At 43.8% G+C, this 20,683-nt stretch overlaps 13 non-coding genes across 13 annotated transcripts; all 13 read right to left on the reverse strand.

Moving 5' to 3' along the window:
* Positions 1-767: 767 nt before the first annotated feature.
* Positions 768-842, reverse strand: TRNAR-CCU (transfer RNA arginine (anticodon CCU)). The gene has a single exon. It is a non-coding gene; the product is annotated as a tRNA-Arg (tRNA).
* An 804-nt stretch (positions 843-1,646) lies between these two features.
* TRNAR-UCG (transfer RNA arginine (anticodon UCG)) lies at positions 1,647-1,719 on the reverse strand. The gene has a single exon. It is a non-coding gene; the product is annotated as a tRNA-Arg (tRNA).
* A 644-nt stretch (positions 1,720-2,363) lies between these two features.
* On the reverse strand, positions 2,364-2,436 carry TRNAR-CCU (transfer RNA arginine (anticodon CCU)). Its single transcript has one exon. It is a non-coding gene; the product is annotated as a tRNA-Arg (tRNA).
* An 803-nt stretch (positions 2,437-3,239) lies between these two features.
* On the reverse strand, positions 3,240-3,312 carry TRNAR-UCG (transfer RNA arginine (anticodon UCG)). Its single transcript has one exon. It is a non-coding gene; the product is annotated as a tRNA-Arg (tRNA).
* A 644-nt stretch (positions 3,313-3,956) lies between these two features.
* Positions 3,957-4,029, reverse strand: TRNAR-CCU (transfer RNA arginine (anticodon CCU)). The gene has a single exon. It is a non-coding gene; the product is annotated as a tRNA-Arg (tRNA).
* A 1,521-nt stretch (positions 4,030-5,550) lies between these two features.
* On the reverse strand, positions 5,551-5,623 carry TRNAR-CCU (transfer RNA arginine (anticodon CCU)). The gene has a single exon. It is a non-coding gene; the product is annotated as a tRNA-Arg (tRNA).
* Positions 5,624-6,426: 803 nt separating this feature from the next.
* On the reverse strand, positions 6,427-6,499 carry TRNAR-UCG (transfer RNA arginine (anticodon UCG)). The gene has a single exon. It is a non-coding gene; the product is annotated as a tRNA-Arg (tRNA).
* Positions 6,500-7,143: 644 nt separating this feature from the next.
* Positions 7,144-7,216, reverse strand: TRNAR-CCU (transfer RNA arginine (anticodon CCU)). The gene has a single exon. It is a non-coding gene; the product is annotated as a tRNA-Arg (tRNA).
* Positions 7,217-8,736: 1,520 nt separating this feature from the next.
* Positions 8,737-8,809, reverse strand: TRNAR-CCU (transfer RNA arginine (anticodon CCU)). The gene has a single exon. It is a non-coding gene; the product is annotated as a tRNA-Arg (tRNA).
* An 803-nt stretch (positions 8,810-9,612) lies between these two features.
* TRNAQ-UUG (transfer RNA glutamine (anticodon UUG)) lies at positions 9,613-9,685 on the reverse strand. The gene has a single exon. It is a non-coding gene; the product is annotated as a tRNA-Gln (tRNA).
* Positions 9,686-10,329: 644 nt separating this feature from the next.
* TRNAR-UCU (transfer RNA arginine (anticodon UCU)) lies at positions 10,330-10,402 on the reverse strand. The gene has a single exon. It is a non-coding gene; the product is annotated as a tRNA-Arg (tRNA).
* Positions 10,403-11,206: 804 nt separating this feature from the next.
* On the reverse strand, positions 11,207-11,279 carry TRNAR-UCG (transfer RNA arginine (anticodon UCG)). Its single transcript has one exon. It is a non-coding gene; the product is annotated as a tRNA-Arg (tRNA).
* A 644-nt stretch (positions 11,280-11,923) lies between these two features.
* Positions 11,924-11,996, reverse strand: TRNAR-CCU (transfer RNA arginine (anticodon CCU)). Its single transcript has one exon. It is a non-coding gene; the product is annotated as a tRNA-Arg (tRNA).
* Positions 11,997-20,683: the final 8,687 nt, after the last annotated feature.

A 20,683-nucleotide genomic window follows, 5' to 3' on the forward strand; every position in this document is an offset into this window, starting at 1 on the left:
CCTGCTTCCATTCTGAACGGAAAGCTGAGTTGTGTGTCCATTGGCAGAAACCGACCACGAAGGGACTCGAACCCTCAATCTTCTGATCCGAAGTCAGACACCTTATCCATCAGGCCACGCTGTCATATGTCCTGCTGTGCTTATTTTTATAATGTAGGTGGTATGCAAGGATGGGAAATATGATATTGATAGTTATTTAGGTTTACATCCCAATGTGTTTTTTCAGCTCCTTTCAATTAAATCACTCTTTTGGAATCTATATAATGAGAATGTCACCAGTACGATAAGCTTTTGTTTTCTTTTTTTGCATTTAAACCTCTTTCTTCATGAGATTAAAGCTCAGTTGTATGCTTTACATAGCTCTGGATATTTCCAGAAGTGGAGAGAAACTGTTTTGACAGTAGTACAAACTGCTACTTTCTGGATAAGCCAATTTACACACGCTCAAAGGTTGTATATGTTTCATGAATCCTGCCTTGCCCTATTCAAGTAGCTGAAAGCCTGTCACCACCTCTAGAAACAACAGTTACACCAATCCAATTCAAATCATTTTTTCCAAAGGAATATCTTCTGCCGGGTCAAAGTTGCATCTGACAAAGATAGGTGTTTAAAAATCTACTTTGTAGTTTCAGAACACCAACATGAGTCCGGGGAGTACAGAAGTAAAATGGTACCATTTCAAAGTTCCTAATACCACATAAGCTTCTGAGCGGAAGCATGTAATAAACATATAAATTTTTCTGGAAAAGTAAGAGTGGATATTGGTTTTCACCTCAGATGGGACTCGAACCCACAATCCCTGGCTTAGGAGGCCAGTGCCTTATCCATTAGGCCACTGAGGAACAGATAAACAGTTGCAGTCTAGAGGCATTATTTAAATGTATACAATCGTCAAATAGTGGTGTCTGCACACAGGACATTTCTCAGTTCTCTCCATAAGTAAACTTCCCATTTTCATCCTCTTCCATCCCCGACTTTAACACTCTTTTCTGTGCTATAATGGAGGCTCTGCATTTCACGCAAGTGGAGAGAAATTGGAGGAGAACCACTTTCGACTCAACACTTCTTCTTTCCTGGATGCTTTTCTCAATAAACTGGGCTTTGACAGTGGTATCAAGCCGTCCTTGTCTTCAGCAGGACACAGAAACAGGCACCAAGTCTCCTAACCAAGTTCAACCACACTCTGCAACTTAATAGACCAATGCTTCACAAATTAGCCAACTGTGTCATCAGCAAAGCCAGCCAATGTGCCAATCCTTTATAATTCTTCTGTAGTACTTCTCTTTCTCGTAGGCAAAATTAGCACTTTAACTGCACAAATCATACAGATTTTTACACTTGAAGCACTCCATGAACACATACTTACACACCTTGCATTTCATCTACACACCCTTAAGCTGAAAACCCATTCTGTCAAGTCAAAATTCTGCAACCCTATTACATATTCCGTGCGTGTACATAGAAGCACTTCTTAATGCCACTAACATGAACAAGATTTTAGGCTGAAGATGCAATCTAAATGACTGTGCAGTATGTACTCCACTTCATGAATAATTAGGAATGAGAACATGATGGCTATAAGAGTATTGGAAGAGCCTGCTTCCATTCTGAATGGAAATCTGAGTTGTGTGACCATTGGCAAAAACCGACCACGAAGGGACTCGAACCCTCAATCTTCTGATCCGAAGTCAGACGCCTTATCCATTAGGCCACGCAGTCATATGTCCTGCTGTGCTTATTTTTATAATGTAGGTGATATGCAAGGATGGGAAATATGATATTGATAGGTATTTAGGTTTACATCCCATTGTGTGTTTTCAGCTCCTTTCAATTAAAGCACTCTTTTGGAATCTATATAATGAAAATGTCACCAGTACGATAAGCTTTTGTTTTCTTTTTTGCATTTAAACCTCTTTCTTCATGAGAATAAAGCTCAGTTGTATGCTTTACATAGCTCTGGATATTTCTAGAGGTGGAGAGAAACTGTTTTGACAGTAGTAAAAACTGCTCCTTTCTGGATATGCCAATTTACACACGCTCAAAGGTTGTATACGTTTCATGAATCCTGACTTGCCCTATTCAAGTAGCTGAAAGCCTGTCACCACCTCTAGAAACAACAGTTACACCAATCCAATTCAAATAATTTTTTCCAAAGGAATATCTTCTCCCGGGTCAAAGTTGCATCTGACAAAGATAAGTGTTTAAAAATCTACTTTGTAGTTTCAGAACACCAACATGACTCTGAAGAGTACAGAAGTAAAATGGTACCATTTCAAAGTTCCTAATACCACATAAGCTTCTGAGCGGAAGCATGTAATAAATATATCAATTTTTCTGGAAAAGTAAGAGTGGATATTGGTTTTCACCTCAGATGGGACTCGAACCCACAATCCCTGGCTTAGGAGGCCAGTGCCTTATCCATTAGGCCACTGAGGCACAGATAAACAGTTGCAGTCTAGAGGCATTATTTAAATGTAGTCAATCGTCAAATAGTGGTGTCTGCACACAGGACATTTCTCAGTTCTCTCCATAAGTAAACTTCCCATTTTTATCCTCTTCCATCCCCGACTTTAACACTCTGTTCTGTGCTATAATGCACTCTCTGCATTTTGAGCAAGTGGAGAGAAATTGGAGGAGAACCACTCTCGACTCAACACTTCTTCTTTCCTGGATGCTTTTCTCAATAAACTGGGCTTTGACAGTGGTATCAAGCCGTCCTTGTCTTCAGCAGGACACAGAAACAGGCACCAAGTCTGCTAACCAAGTTCAACCACACTCTGCAACTTAATAGACCAATGCTTCACAAATTAGCCAACTGTGTCATCAGCAAAGGCAGCCAATGTGCCAATCCTTTATAATTCTTCTGTAGTACTTCTCTTTCTCGTAGGCAAAATTAGCACTTTAACTGCACAAATCATACAGATTTTACACTTGAAGCACTCCATGAACACATACTTACACACCTTGCATTTCATCTACACACCCTTAAGCTAAAAACCCATTCTGTCAAGTCAAAATTCTGCAACCCTATTACATATTCCATGCGTGTACATAGAAGCACTTCTTAATGCCACTAACATGAACAAGATTTTAGGCTGACGATGCAATCTAAATGACTGTGCAGTATGGACTCCACTTCATGAATAATTAGGAATGAGAACATGATGGCTATAAGAGTATTGGAAGAGCCTGCTTCCATTCTGAATGAAAATCTGAGATGTGTTACCATTGGCAAAAACTGACCACGAAGGGACCCGAACCCTCAATCTTCTGATCCGAAGTCAGACGCCTTATCCATTAGGCCACGCAGTCATATGTCCTGCTGTGCTTATTTTCATAATGTAGGTGGTATGCAAGGATGGGAAATATGATAGTGATAGTTATTTAGGTTTACATCCCATTGTGTGTTTTCAGTTCCTTTCAATTAAAGCACTCTTTTGGAATCTATATAATGAAAATGTCACCAGTACGATAAGCTTTTGTTTTCTTTTTTGCATTTAAACCTCTTTCTTCATGAGATTAAAGCTCAGTTGTATGCTTTACATAGCTCTGGATATTTCCAGAAGTGGAGAGAAACTGTTTTGACAGTAGTACAAACTGCTCCTTTCTGGATATGCCAATTTACACACGCTCAAAGGTTGTATGTGTTTCATGAATCCTGACTTGCCCTATTCAAGTAGCTGAAAGCCTGTCACCACCTCTAGAAACAACAGTTACACCAATCCAATTCAAATCATTTTTTCCAAAGGAATATCTTCTGCTGGGTCAAAGTTGCATCTGACAAAGATAGGTGTTTAAAAATCTACTTTGTAGTTTCAGAACACCAACATAAGTCCGGAGAGTACAGAAGTAAAATGGTACCATTTCAAAGTTCCTAATACCTCATAAGCTTCTGAGGGGAAGCATGTAATAAATAAATAAATGTTTCTAGAAAAGTAATAGTGGATATTGGTTTTCACCTCAGATGGGACTCGAACCCACAATCCCTGGCTTAGGAGGCCAGTGCCTTATCCATTAGGCCACTGAGGCACAGATGAACACTTGCAGTCTAGAGGCATTATTTAAATGTATTCAACCGTCAAACACTGGTGTCTGCACACAGGACATTTCTCAGTTCTCTCCATAAGTGAACTTCCCATTTTCATCCTCTTCCATCCCCGACTTTAACACTCTGTTCTGTGCTATAATGGAGGCTCTGCATTTCGAGCAAGTGGAGAGAAATTGGAGGAGAACCACTTTCGACTCAACACTTCTTCTTTCCTGGATGCTTTTCTCAATAAACTGGGCTTTGACAGTGGTATCAAGCCGTCCTTGTCTTCAGCAGGACACAGAAACAGGCACCAAGTCTCCTAACCAAGTTCAACCACACTCTGCAACTTAATAGACCAATGCTTTACAAATTAGCCAACTGTGTCATCAGCAAAGGCAGCCAATGTGCCAATCCTTTATAATTCTTCTGTAGTACTTTTCTTTCTCGTAGGCAAAATTAGCACTTTAACTGCACAAATCATACAGATTTTTAAACTTGAAGCACTCCATGAACACATACTTACACACCTTGCATTTCATCTACACACCCTTAAGCTAAAAACCCATTCTGTCAAGTCAAAATTCTGCAACCCTATTACATATTCAGTGCGTGTACATAGAAGCACTTCTTAATGCCACTAACATGGACAAGATTTTAGGCTGAAGATGCAATCTAAATGACTGTGCAGTATGTACTCCACTTCATGAATAATTAGGAATGAGAACATGATGGCTATAAGAGTATTGGAAGAGCCTGCTTCCATTCTGAACGGAAAGCTGAGTTGTGTGTCCATTGGCAAAAACCGACCACGAAGGGACTCGAACTCTCAATCTTCTGATCCGAAGTCAGACACCTTATCCATTAGGCCACGCAGTCATATGTCCTGCTGTGCTTATTTTCATAATGTAGGTGGTATGCAAGGATGGGAAATATGATAGTGATAGTTATTTAGGTTTACATCCCATTGTGTGTTTTCAGTTCCTTTCAATTAAAGCACTCTTTTGGAATCTATATAATGAAAATGTCACCAGTACGATAAGCTTTTGTTTTCTTTTTTGCATTTAAACCTCTTTCTTCATGAGATTAAAGCTCAGTTGTATGCTTTACATAGCTCTGGATATTTCCAGAAGTGGAGAGAAACTGTTTTGACAGTAGTACAAACTGCTCCTTTCTGGATATGCCAATTTACACACGCTCAAAGGTTGTATACGTTTCATGAATCCTGACTTGCCCTATTCAAGTAGCTGAAAGCCTGTCACCACCTCTAGAAACAACAGTTACACCAATCCAATTCAAATCATTTTTTCCAAAGGAATATCTTCTGACGGGTCAAAGTTGTATCCGACAAAGATAGGTGTTTAAAAATCGACTTTGTAGTTTCAGAACACCAACATGACGCTGAAGAGTACAGAAGTAAAATGGTACCATTTCAAAGTTCCTAATACCTCATAAGCTTCTGAGCGGAAGCATGTAATAAATATATCAATTTTTCTAGAAAAGTAAGAGTGGGTATTGGTTTTCACCTCAGATGGGACTCGAACCCACAATCCCTGGCTTAGGAGGCCAGTGCCTTATCCATTAGGCCACTGAGGCACAGATAAACACTTGTAGTCTAGAGGCATTATTTAAATGTATTCAATCGTCAAACACTGGTGTCTGCACACAGGACATTTCTCAGTTCTCTCCATAAGTAAACTTCCCATTTTCATCCTCTTCCATGCCCGACTTTAACACTCTGTTCTGTGCTATAATGGAGGCTCTGCATTTCGAGCAAGTGGAGAGAAATTGGAGGAGAACAACTTTCGACTCAACACTTCTTCTTTCCTGGATGCTTTTCTCAATAAACTGGGCTTTGACAGTGGTATCAAGCCGTCCTTGTCTTCAGCAGGACACAGAAACAGGCACCAAGTCTCCTAACCAAGTTCAACCACACTCTGCAACTTAATATACCAATGCTTTGCAAATTAGCCAACTGTATCATCAGCAAAGGCAGCCAATGTGCCAATCCTTTATAATTCTTCTGTAGTACTTTTCTTTCTCGTAGGCAAAATTAGCACTTCAACTGCACAAATCATACAGATTTTATACTTGAAGCACTCCATGAACACATACTTACACACCTTGCATTTCATCTACACACCCTTAAGCTAAAAACCCATTCTGTCAAGTCAAAATTCTGCAACCCTATTACATATTCAGTGCATATACATAGAAGCACTTCTTAATGCCACTAACATGGACAAGATTTTAGGCTGAAGATGCAATCTAAATGACTGTGCAGTATGTACTCCACTTCATGAATAATTAGGAATGAGAACATGATGGCTATAAGAGTATTGGTAGAGCCTGCTTCCATTCTGAATGGAAAGCTGAGTTGTGTGACCATTGGCAAAAACCGACCACAAAGGGACTCGAACCCTCAATCTTTTGATCCGAAGTCAGACGCCTTATCCATTAGGCCACGCAGTCATATGTCTTGCTGTGCTTATTTTTATAATGTAGGTGGTATGCAAGGATGGGAAATATGATATTGATAGTTATTTAGGTTTACATCCCATTGTGTTTTTTCAGCTCCTTTCAAATAAAGCACTCTTTTGGAATCTATATAATGAGAATGTCACCAGTACGATAAGCTTTTGTTTTCTTTTTTGCATTTAAACCTCTTTCTTCATGAGAATAAAGCTCAGTTGTATGCTTTACATAGCTCTGGATATTTCTAGAAGTGGAGAGAAACTGTTTTGACAGTAGTAAAAACTGCTCCTTTCTGGATATGCCAATTTACACACGCTCAAAGGTTGTATACGTTTCATGAATCCTGACTTGCCCTATTCAAGTAGCTGAAAGCCTGTCACCACCTCTAGAAACAACAGTTACACCAATCCAATTCAAATCATTTTTTCCAAAGGAATATCTTCTGCCGGGTCAAAGTTGCATCTGACAAAGATAGGTGTTTAAAAATCTACTTTGTAGTTTCAGAACACCAACATGACTCTGAAGAGTACAGAAGTAAAATGGTACCATTTCAAAGTTCCTAATACCACATAAGCTTCTGAGCGGAAGCATGTAATAAATATATCAATTTTTCTGGAAAAGTAAGAGTGGATATTGGTTTTCACCTCAGATGGGACTCGAACCCACAATCCCTAGCTTAGGAGGCCAGTGCCTTATCCATTAGGCCACTGAGGCACATATGAACACTTGCAGTCTAGAGGCATTATATAAATGTATTCAATCGTCAAACACTGGTGTCTGCACACAGGACATTTCTCAGTTCTCTCCATAAGTAAACTTCCCATTTTCATCCTCTTCCATCCCCGACTTTAACACTCTGTTCTGTGCTATAATGGAGGCTCTGCATTTCGAGCAAGTGAAGAGAAATTGGAGGAGAACCACTTTCGATAAAACACTTCTTCTTTCCTGGATGCTTTTCTCAATAAACTGGGCTTTGACAGTGGTATCAAGCCGTCCTTGTCTTCAGCAGGACACAGAAACAGGCACCAAGTCTCCTAACCAGGTTCAACCACACTCTGCAACTTAATAGACCAATGCTTCACAAATTGGCCAACTGTGTCATCAGCAAAGGCAGCCAATGTGCCAATCCTTTATAATTCTTCTGTAGTACTTCTCTTTCTCGTAGGCAAAATTAGCACTTTAACTGCACAAATCATACAGATTTTACACTTGAAGCACTCCATGAACACATACTTACACACCTTGCATTTCATCTACACACCCTTAAGCTAAAAACCCATTCTGTCAAGTCAAAATTCTGCAACCCTATTACATATTCCGTGCGTGTACATAGAAGCACTTCTTAATGCCACTAACATGAACAAGATTTTAGGCTGAAGATTCAATCTAAATGACTGTGCAGTATGTACTCCACTTCATGAATAATTAGGAATGAGAACATGATGGCTATAAGAGTATTGGAAGAGCCTGCTTCCATTCTGAATGGAAATCTGAGTTGTGTGACCATTGGCAAAAACCGACCACGAAGGGACTCGAATCCTCAATCTTCTGATCCAAAGTCAGACGCCTTATCCATTAGGCCACGCGGTCATATGTCCTGCTGTGCTTATTTTTATAATGTAGGTGGTATGCAAGGATGGGAAATATGATATTGATAGTTATTTAGGTTTACATCCCATTGTGTGTTTTCAGCTCCTTTCAATTAAAGCACTCTTTTGGAATCTATATAATGAAAATGTCACCAGTACGATAAGCTTTTGTTTTCTTTTTTGCATTTAAACCTCTTTCTTCATGAGAATAAAGCTCAGTTGTATGCTTTACATAGCTCTGGATATTTCTAGAGGTGGAGAGAAACTGTTTTGACAGTAGTAAAAACTGCTCCTTTCTGGATATGCCAATTTACACACGCTCAAAGGTTGTATACGTTTCATGAATCCTGACTTGCCCTATTCAAGTAGCAGAAAGCCTGTCACCACCTCTAGAAACAACAGTTACACCAATCCAATTCAAATAATTTTTTCCAAAGGAATATCTTCTGCCGGGTCAAAGTTGCATCTGACAAAGATAGGTGTTTAAAAATCTACTTTGTAGTTTCAGAACACCAACATGACTCTGAAGAGTACAGAAGTAAAATGGTACCATTTCAAAGTTCCTAATACCACATAAGCTTCTGAGCGGAAGCATGTAATAAATATATCAATTTTTCTGGAAAAGTAAGAGTGGATATTGGTTTTCACCTCAGATGGGACTCGAACCCACAATCCCTGGCTTAGGAGGCCAGTGCCTTATCCATTAGGCCACTGAGGCACAGATAAACACTTGCAGTCTAGAGGCATTATTTAAATGTATTCAATCGTCAAACACTGGTGTCTGCACACAGGTCATTTCTCAGTTCTCTCCATAAGTAAACTTCCCATTTTCATCCTCTTCTATCCCCGACTTTAACACTCTGTTCTGTGCTATAATAGACGCTCTGCATTTCGAGCAAGTGGAGAGAAATTGGAGGAGAGCCACTCTCGACTCAACACTTCTTCTTTCCTGGATGCGTTTCTCAATAAACTGGGCTTTGACAGTGGTATCAAGCCGTCCTTGTCTTCAGCAGGACACAGAAACAGGCACCAAGTCTCCTAACCAAGTTCAACCACACTCTGCAACTTAATAGACCAATGCTTCACAAATTAGCCAACTGTGTCATCAGCAAAGGCAGCCAATATGCCAATCCTTTATAATTCTTCTGTAGTACTTCTCTTTCTCGTAGGCAAAATTAGCACTTTAACTGCACAAATCATACAGATTTTACACTTGAAGCACTCCATGAACACATACTTACACACCTTGCATTTCATCTACACACCCTTAAGCTAAAAACCCATTCTGTCAAGTCAAAATTCTGCAACCCTATTACATATTCCGTGCGTGTACATAGAAGCACTTCTTAATGCCACTAACATGAACAAGATTTTAGGCTGAAGATGCAATCTAAATGACTGTGCAGTATGTACTCCACTTCATGAATAATTAGGAATGAGAACATGATGGCTATAAGAGTATTGGAAGAGCCTGCTTCCATTCTGAATGGAAATCTGAGTTGTGTGACCATTGGCAAAAACCGACCACGAAGGGACTCGAACCCTCAATCTTCTGATCCAAAGTCAGATGCCTTATCCATTAGGCCACGCGGTCATATGTCCTGCTGTGCTTATTTTTATAATGTAGGTGATATGCAAGGATGGGAAATATGATATTGATAGTTATTTAGGTTTACATCCCATTGTGTGTTTTCAGCTCCTTTCAATTAAAGCTCTCTTTTGGAATCTATATAATGAAAATGTCACCAGTACGATAAGCTTTTGTTTTCTTTTTTGCATTTAAACCTCTTTCTTCATGAGATTAAAGCTCAGTTGTATGCTTTACATAGCTCTGGATATTTCCAGAAGTGGAGAGAAACTGTTTTGACAGTAGTACAAACTGCTCCTTTCTGGATATGCCAATTTACACATGCTCAAAGGTTGTATGCGTTTCATGAATCCTGCCTGGCCCTATTCAAGTAGCTGAAAGCCTGTCACCACCTCTAGAAACAACAGTTACACCAATCCAATTCAAATCATTTTTTCAAAAGGAATATCTTCTGCCCGGTCAAAGTTGCATCTGACAAAGATAGGTGTTTAAAAATCTACTTTGTAGTTTCAGAACACCAACATGAGTCTGGAGAGTACAGAAGTAAAATGGTACCATTTCAAAGTTCCTAATACCTCATAAGCTTCTGAGCGGAAGCATGTAATAAATATATACATTTTTCTAGAAAAGTAATAGTGGATATTGGTTTTCACCTCAGATGGGACTTGAACCCACAATCCCTGGCTTAGAAGGCCAGTGCCTTATCCATTAGGCCACTGAGGCACAGATAAACACTTGCAGTCTAGAGGCATTATATAAATGTATTCAATCGTCAAACACTAGTGTCTGCACACAGGACATTTCTCAGTTCTCTCCATAAGTAAACTTCCCATTTTCATCCTCTTCCATCCCCTACTTTAACACTCTGTTCTGTGCTATAATGGAGGCTCTGCATTTCGAGCAAGTGGAGAGAAATTGGAGGAGAACCACTTTCGACTCAACACTTCTTCTTTCCTGGATGCTTTTCTCAATAAACTGGGCTTTGACAGTGGTATCAAGCCGTCCTTGTCTTCAGCAGGACACAGAAACAGGCACCAAGTCTCCTAACCAAGTTCAACCACACTCTGCAACTTAATATGCCAATGCTTTACAAATTAGCCAACTGTGTCATCAGCAAAGGCAGCCAATGTGCCAATCCTTTATCATTCTTCTGTAGTACTTTTCTTTCTCGTAGGCAAAATTAGCACTTTAACTGCACAAATCATACAGATTTTTACACTTGAAGCACTCCATGAACACATACTTACACACCTTGCATTTCATCTTCACACCCTTAAGCTAAAAACCCATTCTGTCAAGTCAAAATTCTGCAACCCTATTACATATTCAGTGCGTGTACATTGAAGCACTTCTTAATGCCACTAACATGGACAAGATTTTAGGCTGAAGATGCAATCTAAATGACTGTGCATTATGTACTCCACTTCATGAATAATTAGGAATGAGAACATGATGGCTATAAGAGGATTGGAAGAGCCTGCTTCCATTCTGAATGGAAATCTGAGTTGTGTGACCATTGGCAAAAACCGACCACGAAGGGACTCAAACCCTCAAACTTCTGATCCGAAGTCAGACGCCTTATCCATTAGGCCACACGGTCATATGTCCTGCTGTGCTTATTTTTATAATGTAGGTGGTATGCAAGGATGGGAAATATGATATTGACAGTTATTTAGGTTTACATCCCATTGTGTGTTTTCAGCTCCTTTCAATTAAAGCACTCTTTTGGAATCTATATAATGAAAATGTCTCCAGTACGATAAGCTTTTGTTTTCTTTTTTGCATTTAAACCTCTTTCTTCATGAGAATAAAGCTCAGTTGTATGCTTTACATAGCTCTGGATATTTCTAGAGGTGGAGAGAAACTGTTTTGACAGTAGTAAAAACTGCTCCTTTCTGGATATGCCAATTTACACATGCTCAAAGGTTGTATACGTTTCATGAATCCTGACTTGCCCTATTCAAGTAGCTGAAAGCCTGTCACCACCTCTAGAAACAACAGTTACACCAATCCAATTCAAATAATTTTTTCCAAAGGAATATCTTCTGCCGGGTCAAAGTTGCATCTGACAAAGATAGGTGTTTAAAAATCTACTTTGTAGTTTCAGAACACCAACATGACTCTGAAGAGTACAGAAGTAAAATGGTACCATTTCAAAGTTCCTAATACCACATAAGCTTCTGAGCGGAAGCATGTAATAAATATATCAATTTTTCTGGAAAAGTAAGAGTGGATATTGGTTTTCACCTCAGATGGGACTCGAACCCACAATCCCTGGCTTAGGAGGCCAGTGCCTTATCCATTAGGCCACTGAGGCACAGATAAACACTTGCAGTCTAGAGGCATTATTTAAATGTATTCAATCGTCAAACACTGGTGTCTGCACACAGGACATTTCTCAGTTTTCTCCATAAGTAAACTTCCCATTTTCATCCTCTTCCATCCCCGACTTTAACACTCTGTTCTGTGCTATATGGCCGAGATACCCGCCACCCCCTCTCAACACAATCCCCAAAAGGAGGGAAACTGGAAACAGTTCTTGAAGTTTTTGGAAGTGGGATGGAGTGACCATCCCGGCCGTATTTATTAAAACAAAATTAAAAACATTAAACGTTTCATGTTATGTACAATTTCATTACCACATTGCGATGTTTGGCTAACCTTAACAGATTCTCTAATACAGAGGTTCTCCTAGCCGAACTAGCATCCTACAAAACATTTTCTTGACATATTGAAATTGTACATCCTAACGTTTAAGGGCCAACGGCAAGGTCATAACCGGTGTCAAGATCCCTAACCAGACTTACCCCTCCCACTTGGGAGGGGCGACAGCACGGAGGCGTACCTCAAGTGCAACTACTACCAATTTCCCTTGACTTGACGGGGGCACCTAAAAACTCGACGCCAGTTAAAGGTCGTTCGAATACTCGTGTGAGGTATCTAGAAGGTATCGTAGACCTTATCCCAACCCCACACAACTTACCGCATCTGCCGTCGCAGATGTCACTGGCCCCGGGAAATTCCCCAGGAGGGGGCTGTAACCCCTCCTACAAAGGAAGGGGCCTTGACCGCCTTTCCTTTACTTCCGGCGACCCATCCTTAGAAGGGACCGCCTCCCCATTGAGGGGCCAATGGCCACCTCTCCCGAGCGCTCCCATCCGTGTTGGGTGACGCCCACTCATAGGGATCTACTAATTAGTGCTCACCGATCATGACCTTACCGCCTACCAAAATAAATACGACAGTGCTAACTAAACCTAAGAATACATTGGCCACTATGCCCGAAAGAGCATGCTTAAAAAATCAACACTATATCTGAATCATTTTAATGGCAAAACGTACTCAAAACAGACCATTCTTTATTATACTCAACATCAACATGACACTACAACCTGCAAACGAAAGAAAAGCAGAATTAATCAACTTTATTACAAACAACTGGCTGTCTTCAGGGGCTGGTGGGTGGGTCAAAATTGGCTCTTCGTTCTGTCCCGAGCTCACGTGCAGCGAGGAGGTGCAGCTTCAGAGCACAAGAACAAGAGGATGTCTTCTGGTCTTGCGTCCCTTCTTATCCGTCTTCGGGGCGGGCGTACACCCGCCCCTGCCTGCCCCGAGGGCGTGGCTGGCTGCGTCAGTGTCTAGGCCAGCCCACTCTAGGGCGGGAAAGGGCGCGCCCCAGCTACGCCGCTTCGGGCATACCAGCCGAGATGCGCCTCCCGCCCAAAATGGCTTCCCGGGGGGATCGAGGCACTCTGCCATAAGTTCGGGGGGACCGAGTGGTCGCCCCTTTCCATATGGCCGAGATACCCGCCACCCCCTCTCAACACAATCCCCAAAAGGAGGGAAACTGGAAACAGTTCTTGAAGTTTTTGGAAGTGGGATGGAGTGACCATCCCGGCCGTATTTATTAAAACAAAATTAAAAACATTAAACGTTTCATGTTATGTACAATTTCATTACCACATTGCGATGTTTGGCTAACCTTAACAGATTCTCTAATACAGAGGTTCTCCTAGCCGAACTAGCATCCTACAAAACATTTTCTTGACATATTGAAATTGTACATCCTAACGTTTAAGGGCCAACGGCAAGGTCATAACCGGTGTCAAGATCCCTAACCAGACTTACCCCTCCCACTTGGGAGGGGCGACAGCACGGAGGCGTACCTCAAGTGCAACTACTACCAATTTCCCTTGACTTGACGGGGGCACCTAAAAACTCGACGCCAGTTAAAGGTCGTTCGAATACTCGTGTGAGGTATCTAGAAGGTATCGTAGACCTTATCCCAACCCCACACAACTTACCGCATCTGCCGTCGCAGATGTCACTGGCCCCGGGAAATTCCCCAGGAGGGGGCTGTAACCCCTCCTACAAAGGAAGGGGCCTTGACCGCCTTTCCTTTACTTCCGGCGACCCATCCTTAGAAGGGACCGCCTCCCCATTGAGGGGCCAATGGCCACCTCTCCCGAGCGCTCCCATCCGTGTTGGGTGACGCCCACTCATAGGGATCTACTAATTAGTGCTCACCGATCATGACCTTACCGCCACAGGCCGGATAGTTGACCGGCTATCCGGACCCCCCACAACTCCTACCTAAAGGTCATGTTTCAACGTTTTTAACCATGCTAAGAAGTCTCCTATGAGTAACTCATTTCCCACCCGAGACAAATGCACACCATCCCCTAAATACATACTGTCATCATTAATACAACCATGCGAGATAGAATGCAATGTCTTGGAACGGAACAACCTACTCACTTTGTTATTAAGTTTTCTAACAGAATGGTTCAAAGCAGGAATCGAAACAGCCCCCCGCCACACTTTTCGTGGGATCATATGAGACCATGCAATTATGCACCCCGGAACTTTCCTCGCCAACCAACTTACAGTGGAAAGCATTGCCTCTAGGATAAGTCGTCTACCGGAGATGACCAAATCATTGCCCCCTAAATGTACTATGACTATAGACGGCGGTGACCTCGTCCGCCCTAACAAACCCTCAAAGAATGCCTGAAACTGGTCAATACAGAGACCGCCCCTTCAGTAGAAGGACACCCTGTACCCGTATTCCCCAGCTACGTGAATCATGTCACCTGCTTCGAATACGTCTGCGGCACGCCTCACGTATGAGTGGCCCACGACCCACACCTCTTTTCTCACAGCCGGTGATGTCTGACCGCTGGCCTGGTGTTGGGTCGACTGCATAGTCCGCCCCGCCTCGTAGGCTTGCGCAACTGAAAACCAAACAAAAGACAAGAAGCGTGAGTACATTATTACAGCTTCACAACATGTGCAACCGCACATATCTCTTATAACAATTGGAGGACCAACGCCCCACTCGTTTTACTTGTTCCACATTAAGACCCCTAGCTGTAGCTTCAGTGGCAGCCCCTATCCGAAAGGAATGGGTCCCAAACTCGCCCGGGTCCAAGCCCGCTGCGGTAATTGACATCGCAAGCACCCGCTGAAACTGAAATTTCGTCAGTGGGGTGGCGTCCGCGTGTCTCAACAATGTCCCTCCCCATGATGCCACCCTTCGTGCTAGGTAGTCTTCTAAACACTTTACCGGACACATGGAGGACCCTGGAATCCTGCGAATGACTATGCAGTCACCTATCCCACCTTGATCGGTCTTGGACCTGACAACGGATACAGTCATCGTCTCACCCCTGATCTGAACGTGTTCCCGGCACAAACCCCCCGCCACATCCCGTTTGCTCCTTGCCACCAGCTCACTTATCCTCATCGCCCCGTGAAATGCAAGCGTAAAAGCAGCTCGGAACAAAAAGGCCTCGTACTGAGACGAGCATGTGGCGGGGAGTGTGGCCAGTAACTGGGACAACCTATCCAGACCTATCGGGCGCCTCACATCTACTCTGCGACCCTCAAGGCGTTGCCACCCACGCAGCGCTTTCTGTACCACAAAAGACGCTGTCGGGTCCTGGATATTATGAGCCCTGGCAACAAAGGAAATGGCAGCACGATGCCTCTGGGCTGTAGCCACCGACTTCCCAGCCCTACGCAAGGACATCAGAAAATGTACTACCCAATCCTCATGCCCCCAAAGCCCCTCTCTCTCAGTCCCCAAAAAGGCTAAATAGGCCCGAAACGCCCCTTCATATGCCTTCCTCGTCCTTGGTGCTAGACTCTCTCCCACGAGGTGACGAAGTTCGGGGCACCGAGAGACCAGAGAGCTTCGGGAAAGGGTGCCGGCTCTGGGTCCGCTGAGGGAAGGAAACCCGAGAAAGCCTGCATTTGAAAACGAGACAGTGCATCAGCCGCCTGATTCATCACCCCTGGGACATGTTTTGCTCTGAATACCACGTTCAGTTGCATACACAGTAAGACAATTTCTTTGAGCAGCCTTAAAATCATTTTACAACGTGCTGCCTGACTATTGATGCATTCTACAACGGTCATATTGTCAGACCAAAATATGACAGAATGATCTTTGAACCCATCGGGCCAGGTTCTGAGGGCCACCAAAATGGGAAACAGTTCAAGGAAAGCAATATTACTCGTCAGCCCCTCTTCATACCACCATGTTGGCCACCTTTGTGCCGACCATTTTGTGCCGAAGATGGCGCCAAAGCCCATGCTTCCCGCTGAATCTGTCCATAGACCAAGCTCTTCAGAGGACATGGCTGGTTTGTTCCAGACGACTCGACCATTGAAGTCCGCCAGAAATGCTAACCAAATACGCATGTCCTGGCGGACCTCAGCCGATAGTCTCGTGCGATGATGACCCTCCTTTAGGCCAACCATCGCCTGGGCAATTGAACGGGAGAAGGGGCGGGCCATAGGGGCGGGCCATTGGGATCACCCTCAGGGCAAAATTCAACCTCCCCACCAATTGCTGCAATTGATGCAGCGTAACTTTAGATGCATTTATACACATTTGCAGGGCTGCCCTGAATTTCGACACTTTGGCAGCTGGTAAACGAAAACAACCCTCACTAGAGTCCAACTCGATCCCCAGAAACTCGAGGCAAGTCGTGGGACCCACAGTTTTACCTGGTGCCAATGGCACGCCAAATTGATCCATTAACACACAAAATTCAGTCAAGGCCCGGCCACATTCGTCATCCCCAGCGGCCCCAAGGAACAGAAAGTCATCAAGGTAATGCATTACATTTCGGAAACATGAATCCCAGAAGACGCTGGTCGTCCGGGTGTACCGGGAGCAATCGGAACGCTGACTCGATATCTGATTTCGCCATCAGCGTCCCGGGCCCCAGGCGATTCAAAATGGCTACGGCCTCATCGAATGATGCGTACCGCACCGAACATACCTCTGGATCAATTGCATCGTTCACAGAAAGACCATGAGGAGCTGATAAATTGTGGATCAATCGAAACTCACCTGGGTCCTTCTTGGGGACCACCCCTAAAGGAGAACAGACAAAAATCTGTACCGGGGGTACACTAAACGGGCCGGCGACCCGACCTCGGATAACCTCTTTCCGGATCTTATCCTGCACTACGGTCGTATGCTGCAAGACGGAAAGTTGATTTTTGCACGTCCCGACACCCTGAAAGTCCCCCACCGGGATGCGGAAACCATATGAAAAACCGTTCCGCAGCACCCCAGCAGTAGTACGATCTGGGTATTCACTGAGCCAGGGAATCATCGCCAAGGTATCAATCGGGGTTGGTAAAGGCGCCCCTCGGACTATATTAGACCTGTTTGGCGCCTCCTCTACCCCCATTCTCACCCGTTCTGGCTCTGCACGAGGACTCAGGATGGGGTGCCCCACAACCACTACATTCGTGCTTGAACTTACACGATCCCGAGGGCCTAGTACATTTACCTTTGTTGAAATTGAAACAGAAACCCCTCTTCCCCGTATTGCCGGCAGGTCTCGAATAATCGTCGGTACCCGTACCTGACCGAAAGGGCGTCCCCCCATATTGGCGGGAGGACTCACCAACAGTGCCCCCCACCAACGGCATTTTCAACATCCCTGACTCTTTCATTTTATCCCATGTCAAAGAATCATAACAGTCCCAGGTTAAACTTTTGTTATGCTCCATCGCCTTCCTGAAAAGGTTATCATAACAGAACCAATGGTTACCTTGGTGCGATGTCGAGTACCCCATAATTCGTGACTGATAGACTGGAAACTCAGGGAGCAATTCAGGCCTACGTTCCCCCAGAATCGACGTAAAAATTCCCCATGCATTGCCCCAGTTGCCAATATTCTCATTCACTTTAAAGGCGGCCATTTTTGCGCGCCAAACACTTGGATGCATCAGATCCTTTTGACCCTTAACAGTTTCAACCTCATAATGATCAACAAGCAAGGAGAAAATGTTTACATATTCCCCCGCCCAAATCTTTTCCTTTATTGCCAAAGGAACATGTTGCCCCAATTTTTCTCTACGAGAGGGTGTTGACTCATCCCTCGCGATCGGCAATGGCCGCTTACCTGCACTGGACGCTGCTTCCGCCACTCGTGGCTTGTCTATCACTGCAGCCGGCGCGGGCACCTTGGCTGCATCACGTTTCTCGCGCAACTGTTTCATCAGTGCTTGCGCTTCGGCAGCCGTGGCGCCCTCGCTACTGTCGCCCAACCACGCTGCTAGCTGTGCCGCCAACTCGGGAGGCATATCCTCAGTGGATGTCGGGGTGACTACGACGGGAATCGGATTCCCTTCCACCGGTACCGGGGCTGGCGCTTCGAGCGGGGCACAGGGAACCGGGACGTCTCCCCCGGCTGGCCCCCTTCTTGGCCTCTTTGGCTTCCCTCCAGCCGATGGACGCCCCGATCCCTCCTCCCCGTCTCGCCCCGCCAACCGCTTCTTTATTTCGGACATCTCCTTCATGAGGACTCGAACCATCTGGTCGGTCGTCATTCTCTTCGCGCCTTTCTTGGGCATCTTTCCAACGAAGTATCTGGAAGACAAAAGGAAAGATCAAAACGCTCAAAATTGGCTCTTCGTTCTGTCCCGAGCTCACGTGCAGCGAGGAGGTGCAGCTTCAGAGCACAAGAACAAGAGGATGTCTTCTGGTCTTGCGTCCCTTCTTATCCGTCTTCGGGGCGGGCGTACACCCGCCCCTGCCTGCCCCGAGGGCGTGGCTGGCTGCGTCAGTGTCTAGGCCAGCCCACTCTAGGGCGGGAAAGGGCGCGCCCCAGCTACGCCGCTTCGGGCATACCAGCCGAGATGCGCCTCCCGCCCAAAATGGCTTCCCGGGGGGATCGAGGCACTCTGCCATAAGTTCGGGGGGACCGAGTGGTCGCCCCTTTCCATAATGGAGGCTCTGCATTTCGCGCAAGTGGAGAGAAATTGGAGGAGAACCACTTTCGACTCAACACTTCTTCTTTCCTGGATGCTTTTCTCAATAAACTGGGCTTTGACAGTGGTATCAAGCCGTCCTTGTCTTCAGCAGGACACAGAAACAGGCACCAAGTCTCCTAACCAAGTTCAACCACACTCTGCAACTTAATAGACCAATGCTTCACAAATTAGCCAACTGTGTCATCAGCAAAGGCAGCCAATGTGCCAATCCTTTATAATTCTTCTGTAGTACTTCTCTTTCTCGTAGGCAAAATTAGCACTTTAACTGCACAAATCATACAGATTTTACACTTGAAGCACTCCATGAACACATACTTACACACCTTGCATTTCATCTACACACCCTTAAGCTAAAAACCCATTCTGTCAAGTCAAAATTCTGCAACCCTATTACATATTCCGTGCGTGTACATAGAAGCACTTCTTAATGCCACTAACATGAACAAGATATTAGGCTGAAGATGCAATCTAATTGACTGTGCAGTATGTACTCCACTTCATGAATAATTAGGAATGAGAACATGATGGCTATATGAGTATTGGAAGAGCCTGCTTCCATTCTGAATGGAAAGCTGAGTTGTGTGACCATTGGCAAAAACCGACCACTAAGGGACTCGAACCCTCAATCTTCTGATCCGAAGTGAGACGCCTTATCCATTAGGCCACGCGGTCATATGTCCTGCTGTGCTTATTTTTATAATGTAGGTGGTATGCAAGAATGGGAAATATGATATTTATAGTTATTTAGGTTTACATCCCATTGTGTGTTTTCAGCTCCTTTCAATTAAAGCACTCTTTTGGAATCTATATAATGAAAATGTCACCAGTACGATAAGCTTTTGTTTTCTTTTTTGCATTTAAACCTCTTTCTTCATAAAAATAAAGCTCAGTTGTATGCTTTACATAGCTCTGGATATTTCTAGAGGTGGAGAGAAACTGTTTTGACAGTAGTAAAAACTGCTCCTTTCTGGATATGCCAATTTACACACGCTCAAAGGTTGTATACGTTTCATGAATCCTGACTTGCCCTATTCAAGTAGCTGAAAGCCTGTCACCACCTCTAGAAACAACAGTTACACCAATCCAATTCAAATCATTTTTTCCAAAGGAATATTTTCTGCCGGGTCAAAGTTGCATCTGACAAAGATAGGTGTTTAAAAATCTACTTTGTAGTTTCAGAACACCAACATGACTCTGAAGAGTACAGAAGTAAAATGGTACCATTTCAAAGTTCCTAATACCACATAAGCTTCTGAGCGGAAGCATGTAATAAATATATCAATTTTTCTGGAAAAGTAAGAGTGGATATTGGTTTTCACCTCAGATGGGACTCGAACCCACAATCCCTGGCTTAGGAGGGCAGTGCCTTAGCCATTAGGCCACTGAGGCACAGATTAACACTTGCAGTCTAGATGCATTATTTAAATGTATTCAATCGTCAAACACTGGTGTCTGAACACAGGACATTTCTCAGTTCTCTCCATAAGTAACTTTCCCATTTTCATCCTCTTCCATCCCCGACTTTAACACTCTGTTCTGTGCTATAATGGACTCTCTGCATTTCGAGCAAGTGGAGAGAAATTGGAGGAGAACCACTCTCGACTCAACACTTCTTCTTTCCTGGATGCGTTTCTCAATAAACTTGGCTTTGACAGTGGTATCAAGCCGTCCTTGTCTTCAGCAGGACACAGAAACAGGCACCAA

This window comes from Lissotriton vulgaris, chromosome 5 (genome assembly GCF_964263255.1).
Source record: "Lissotriton vulgaris chromosome 5, aLisVul1.2, whole genome shotgun sequence".
Taxonomy (NCBI): Eukaryota; Metazoa; Chordata; class Amphibia; order Caudata; family Salamandridae; genus Lissotriton; species Lissotriton vulgaris.